Below are 7311 nucleotides of genomic sequence, written 5' to 3' on the forward strand. Positions count from 1 at the left end.
GTGAACACCTACACTAGAGGAATTTAAGAAAAAAGGCTATAAAGCAGAGAAAGGACCAGAAAGGAAGAAATAAGCTTTCAATCCCTGCCATTTTGTGTCCCAACAAGCAGTTCCCGTGCCCAAACTTGCCCATGCCAGGTATTGCCCATCCCAACAGCTTCCATCGCAACACTCCCAACACTCATTCGTGACCCCCCCATCTCCCATCCCCCCCCCGTTGCCCATCCCTGACAGTGAGAAACACTGACTAGCTACAGCACTAAAGAAGGGTAAGGGCAAGCGAGAGGGGAAAGGGCTGAAGAGTGCGGCTCAAGCTGGAGCAGGTGCCTGCAGAGGTCTCTGTGCCTGCGTGCTGAGCTCAGCACCACTGGGTGCTGCAGGGGCCGTCGAGGAGCGCAGGGTCACGGGTAGCCGGCATACTTGGCTATGGCCCCGCCTTTCTGCCGCTGCGTGAAGAATTGCACGGGGCCGATCTTCATCTGGTGGGCCGCCCGCTGCCGCTCCTCCTGGGCCAGCTGCTTCAGGCGCTCCCGCTCGGGACGCTGCTGCAGCGTGATGGGCACCGGCTCCTCCTGCTCCTCCAGCGGCGTGGGCGCCGCGTCACCGCCTGCCCAGGGCCCCACGCAGGGCACGTAGTCCACGCGGGGCCGTGCCAGGGGCTGCAGCATGCGCAGCTGTGTGGGCAGAGCCCCCCGCTGCGCTTGGCCCCCCGCGGCTGTCAGGCACAGCGCTCTGGGCGCCTGCTCTAGGGCAGCGTCCCCTGTTCACGCCGTGCTGCCTGGTGGTGCCGGCACCACCTTCTCTTTGCCGCCAGCTGGGGATTGGGGGGCAGCGGGCACAGCGCAGGAGCCTGGCACTGTCTGCGCGGCGCTGGGCATCGTGCTGGGGCTGCTGGAGGTGGGCTGCGGCTGCACGCAGGGCAGCTGGCGCCCTGGCCCCAGCGCCTTCGCCCTGACCCCCAGCGGCTGCAAAGTCTCGCTGGGGGTCTTTGTGCCCCGGCGCTGGCGCTGCAGCGTCTTGGCCCTGACGCCTTGGGGACAGAGGCTGTCCTGGGGCCGCACGGCACCGGGCTCCGCGCTCGGAGTCTCCGGCAGCAGCCGCGCTCTGCGGGGAGGCGGCGACGCTGCTCCTTGCCCCCCAGCAGCCCCCGGGCTTCGGGCTCTCTTGCTGGGCGCCCGGCTGTTGTTGGTCGCTGGCTGCTGCCTGCCACTGCCGTCTTTCCTGCTGCTGCCACGGCGTCCTGGGGCCTTGGACATCCTGGCGTCCCTGGCACGGCGTCCCTGGCAAGGCGTCTTGGGGCCTTGGAGACCCTGGCCCAGCAGCATCTTCCTGTCCTTGCCGGGGGGTTTCTCTGTTGCTGGTCTCTTGGGCTGGGAGCTCTCTGCTGTCCCGGGGGTGCTGGTGGGCACGCGGCGCTTGGCCCCCCGCTTGGTGCCGGTGGACGCAGGGGCAGCCAGGGGGCTCTTGAGGGGACCCAGGGGGCATTTGGGCAGGGGTGTCCTCTGCTCACTGAGGACTTGGGTGTCAGGGGACCTCTTGGGGGGACTCAGGGGGGGTTTGGGCAGGGGTCTACTAGGGGAACTGAGGACCTGGGTGTCAGGGGACCTCCTGGGGGGACTCAGGGGTGGACTGGGTAGGGGTCTACTAAGGGCACCGGGCAGGGGACTGGCTGCAGGGCTGAGCGGGGGGCTCAATGCCAGCACAACAGGGGACTGCACCAACAGCCCACCCCCAACCTTCTCGGGGTACACCCCAGGGGTTGAGGGTACCTCACCGAGGGCTCCTGTGGCTTCCAGTCCCTGCGTGCTCGGCTCCTCGATGTCCTCGGAGAGGTCGGGCAGCTGGGAGAGGAGGCGGCTGAGGGCAGGACTGCTGGGCGAATCGGGGAAGGCGTCCTGGGGCTCCACGGCCTCGAGCCAGCTGAACAGCTCCTCCGTGCCGGGGATGTCCAGGTCGGCCAGGAGCTGGTCCTGCAGGTGCTGCAGCAGCTGGCTGTCCCCTGCCAGCTCTGGAAAGGCCTCGGCGAAGGCATCAGGGCCCAGCTCGGGCAGCTGCGGGGGCTCCTCAGGCACCTGCGGGGCTGTCGCCGCTGAGGACGAAGCAAGAAAATCCCCCAAGACGGGCGATGTCAGCTTTCCCATGGCTCATGGGTGTGGGGCGACAACCGGGCGGCTGTGCCAGCGCCAAACTCACCGTCGGGCGTCGCCGTCTGGGTGCTGCGGGTCAATGGAGCCAGGAAAGGCTCGGGGGGAGTGGGGTCAGGCAGCGGGGGCCCCTGGTCCTCGCTGAGCCCCACGGCGTGGTCGCAGGGCTCCGGCAGCTGCCCCTGGCTGCTGGTCACGGTGCGGGGCGTGGGGAGCGCCTGCCCCCGGAGCCGAGGCCCCGGGACGAGGGGTGGCGGGGGCCTGCGGTGGGCGGGGGCCTGCAACAGGCAGGTGCCTGCGGGGTGCAGGGGCTCCCCGTGGAGCACGGCCCTGGGCCCCAGCCCCAGCGCATGGTGGGGCACCAGTGTCCCCGTCACCATGGGCTGTCCGCACTGGCAGACAGGGGCACAGGGAAGAGCGGTGTGGGGGAGCTGCCCCAGGGGGGGGAGTTGCACCACCTGCAGGTTATGCCCCACGGGGGGGAGCTGCACCGGCTGCAGGTTATGCCCCACGGGGGGGAGCTGCACCGGCTGCAGGTTATGCTCCTCGGGTGGGAGGTGCACCACCTGCAGGTTATGCTCCTCGGGTGAGAGCTGCACCGGCTGCAGGATATGCCCCACAGGGGGGAGCTGCACCGGCTGCAGGATATGCTCCTCGGGTGGGAGGTGCACCGGCTGCAGGTTATGCCCCATGGGGGGGAGCTGCACCACCTGCAGGTTATGCTCCTCGGGTGAGAGCTGCACCGGCTGCAGGATATGCCCCACAGGGGAGAGCTGCACCGGCTGCAGGATATGCCCCACAGGGGGGAGCTGCACCGGCTGCAGGATATGCCCCACAGGGGGGAGCTGCACCAGCTGCAGGTGGTGCCCCTCGGGTGGGAGGTGCCCCCCAGGTGGCAGCTGCGCCACGGGTGGGAGCTGCAGCACCTGCCCCTGGACCTCCGGCACCACGTGCCAGACGGTGGCCTGGGGCAGCGCGTAGGAGAGGGTGGGTACCTGGGGGGGCTGCAAGGGCACCGCCATCGCTCCGGGGAAGGAGGGCAGCAGCCAGGCAGCCACCGTTGGCGGCTCAGCTGGGACAACGAAGGGGGAGTTGGGCGTCTGCGGCACCGGCGGCAGCCGTCTGGGGAATCTCTCTGTGAGGAAAAAGGGCGCTGGGCTGAGCTCTCGGGCGCTGGGCTCGCCGGCAGGGCCGCAGCCCCGGGAGGAGCGGGAGCCCGCTGCTGTACCTGCCATGGTCGCTGGAGAGTGGGGCGGTTCGTTGGGGAACCCGGGCAACGGGGGCTCCGCCCCAACGGCTGACCAGCCCCTCACCGCCATCTTGGTGAGGACTGCAGTTTCTCTACCCAAGCAGGCTTCCCAGCGCCATCAGTTTCCATCCCCATGAGCCTTTCCCGTCCCAGTCCTCATTTGCCAGGCCCAGGGGGGTTTCGCACTCCAACACTTTCCACTCCCAAGGATTTTCCATCCCAAGACTTTTCCATCCCAAGACTTTTCATCCTCCCGGCGATTTCCCATCCTGACAGTTTCACAGCCCAACAGATTCCCATGCAAACTATTTCCCATCAGCACGAAGCGTTTCTTAATCCCATGAGATCTCATCCCAAAGACTTCCCATCCCTTGGATTTCTTTTCCAACTATTTCCTACCCCAATGAATCTTACCCACCCCATTCAAGATTTCCCATCCCAATAATTTCCCATCCCAAGAGAGATTTCCCTACCCCAATGCTTTTCCTTTCCAAGGATTTCCTCCCCAAGGAAGATTTCCCATCCCAATGCCTTTCCTTAAGGATGCCTTCCTCCCCAAGGAAGGTATCTCATCCCAATGCTTTTCCTTCCCAAGGAAGCTTTCCCGTCTCTTTCATTTCCTAGCCCCATGGCTTTCCAGCCCAAGGAAGTCTTCCCATCCCAGCAATCATTTCTCATCCCACTCATCATTTCCCATCCCCACGATTTCCCATTTTCACCATCCAAAAGACAGCTTAGCCAGCCCACAGCTAGAGAGAGATCCCAACAGGGATTTGCACGATTCTGGTAGATTCAAGGGCATGGACACTTGGCGTGCTAACGATTGCACTTTATTCCAGAGCAACACAGATCAGCGGTACCAAGAGCGCTATGATGAATCTGGCGAAGATGTAGATAGATGGTTCTTGCAGGTATTACCAGGAAATAAACAGGTGTCTGCACTTCTCTCTAGCTACCTTAGTAAAAGATCGGAAGGGTAGAGCACTAATTAACAGTAGCATTATAAGAGGCACTACTGTGGCAGTGAAAATCCATCAGGAGGGCCAACTTACCAATGCCTGCAAGGCAAATGCACTTAGGATGGGTTTTCTTTGTCAAGACTAAACTTACAAGAGGTTCAAGCTCTCCGCAGCAGTAGCTGTGCCCGCAGGACTCAGGTGCTGCCTCGGCCAGCAGGCCCAGGCAGGTGGGGCACGTCTCATCCCCGGGGGCCTCTGCTGTCAGCCCGCGGGGCGGCTGGCTCGTGCTGCCTGCGGCCTCCCTGCCGTGGAGATGCTCGGCCACCGGGATGGAGGCTGCCCACTCCTAAGCACCTCTAACCAGCAGGACCTCTAACCTTGAAGTCTCCTCTTCCACCAGCAGGACGTCAGCGTCTCTTGTTCCACCAGCAGGACATCGGCGTCTCCTATTCCACCACCAAGACCTCCATGCCTTGAGTGCCACCAGCAGTACTCCATGCGAGCTGGACGCTCAGGGCACTTATGGCCACCCACCTTTGTGAGGTCAAAGGCTGACAGTGACTCTCTGCTGACCTCACACGGCTCTCGGGCACCCCGATGGCAGCACTGACGGCGCTAAGCTGACTGCCATGAGCAAAGGCTGACATGAAATGGCTGCTGCGCAACGCCAGGAGCAATGTCTGCCGGGCCGGGGGTTCGGATGGGAGCTCGGCCTTCGGCCTGGGAACTGTGCCTGGGAGCCAGGGACGTCCTCGATGTGCAGCTGGACACCTGGGCCTGAGAAAGCAAGGTTTCTTGAAAGAAAATTGGAAACATCGTCACCTAGTGGCTGTCTCAGGGGGACGGATCGAAACGCACAGCATCTCTTGGTTACCTGAAGTGCTGGTGTCCTACGCCCTCGTATGTCTCAATGACATAAAAAGGGACAGATTTTTACCCCAAATGCAGCTCCTTTCTGTGGGAAGCTTCCCGTGCTGCGCATCCTCCTCTCTTTCTAGCATGTGGCTTCGACTTTAGGCGTGTTGTTTTTTCTCCTTGTGAGAAACAAAGTTGTGTTTTTGCAATAGAAGGTGTTTTTGCAGTGGAAAAATCCACTAACCTTGCATATGCAAAAGTGGCATTGTGTGTGGCATAGCAGTGGGGACTCTGTTAAGCAGATAAGGGGAAGGTCCCACTGTCCCAAAATCACGAGGATAGCTAAGAAAAACAGGATGAGCAGTGCGAGATCAGTAAAAGCAAAGATCACGGGCCCTCTAGTCACAAGAGAAGAAGGAAAAAATAAAAGGATAAGGAGAAATTAACGGTTGGTCAAATAAAATTGTACATATATGGTATAGTAGTGCGTCGAGTAGGCTGTGAACCTGTAGTACTCAGCCAATGAAGAAACAGGGGAGAAATCAGGTGTCGGGTAATAGGGAATACACGGTTATGATAAACTTTTACTGCGCACTCCTGCTTGCAGGACGCCCGCCATTGCAATCGCGAATAAAAAAGCTCCACAGAAGATCCTGTCTGAAGAAAATTATTGAGATTTTTCTCAGGGTTTAGGGGCTCGTCCCGGATCTTGTTGCCTACCAGAGAGTTCTTGCTACCACAGACAGGAAGGTGCACCCTCTGATTTCAGCGGTCCCGTCGGGGGTGGTGGCTTGTCTCGGGATGGCTGACAAAGGACTGAGACTGTTCATCTGAAGACAGGCTCTGAGAAGAACTGGGGAGAAAGGAGGCCAATACAGACAGACCACAGAGCACAGCCCAGACACAGCCCAGCCAGAGCACGTACACAGCACAGAGAGCACAGACACAGCCCGGACAGAGCCCAGACACAGCTCAGACACAGCACAGAGAGCACAGACACAGCCCGGACAGAGCCCAGCCAGAGCCCAGACACAGAACGGACAGAGCCCAGCCAGAGCCCAGACACAGCACAGGCACAGCACAGACGGAGCCCAGACAGAGCAGAGAGAGCACACACACAGCACAGAGCCCAGACACAGCACGGACAGAGCCCAGACACGGCCCAGACACAGCCCAGACCCAGCACGGACAGAGCACGGACAGAGCACAGAGAGCACAGGCCCAGCACAGAGCACAGGCACAGCACAGACACAGCCCGGACACTGGAGCCGTTATCCCAGCATGGCAGCAGCAAGGTGACAATGTGCTCGCCTGGAGGACAGCTGAAATCTTTCCGCATGTCTCACAGCTCACCCAGAGATCGGGATCACCTGGTTACTGCTGCTTTTAGATGGTGGTCTTCAGCCTGCTGTTCCCTAGGACGGCCCTCCACTGGGGTAGTCTGCTTCGCCTTCCTATTGCTCCTTCCCCTTCTCAGTAGGACTCTCTTCCCTTACTAAACGAGATGACTTGTGCATCCATTCTTTCATCTTGTGTGTATCGGTGCCTGGGAATGCCACAGGGCAGTCCCCGGAGCCAGCTGTAGGGTCCGTCAGAGGGTTGGAGTGGCTGCAGGGCCTGTCAGCGGGGCTGGAGAGGCCGCAGGGCCCGTCAAAGGGGTTGGAGTGGCTGCGGGTAACATCCCAGGGCTCGGAAGGGCCTCAGAGCCCATCCCAGGGCTTGGAGGGCCTTCAGGGTGCGTCACAGGCTTGCATCAGATCAAGACGCATTTTCATAGACCCACACAATTTCTCTTGAAGGTGCTGAATTGTACTGAATAGTCTTCAAAACACATAGAGCAGACCCAGCTAACAAGCCGCTGGTGCTAGGAACTAGTTTTGTGTTGTTTGTTTGTTTGTTTGTTTTTCGTTAACTTTGTTTCATGAGAACAGATACCAAATGGGTATTTTCAGGCAAGGGCAAAGATGACCCTGGAGTTGGAGCTATCTAAAGGATGAATAACTAGGAATCTATTTACTCGAGAAGACCCTTTTGTAAGGAAAAATCCTACACACGTGCACTGGAGTTTGATACTAATCCATTTGTTGGAAACCACTGGAAAACA

The sequence above is a fragment of the Anser anser genome (genome assembly GCF_964211835.1).
Source record: "Anser anser genome assembly, chromosome: 26".
NCBI classification, from domain to species: Eukaryota; Metazoa; Chordata; class Aves; order Anseriformes; family Anatidae; genus Anser; species Anser anser.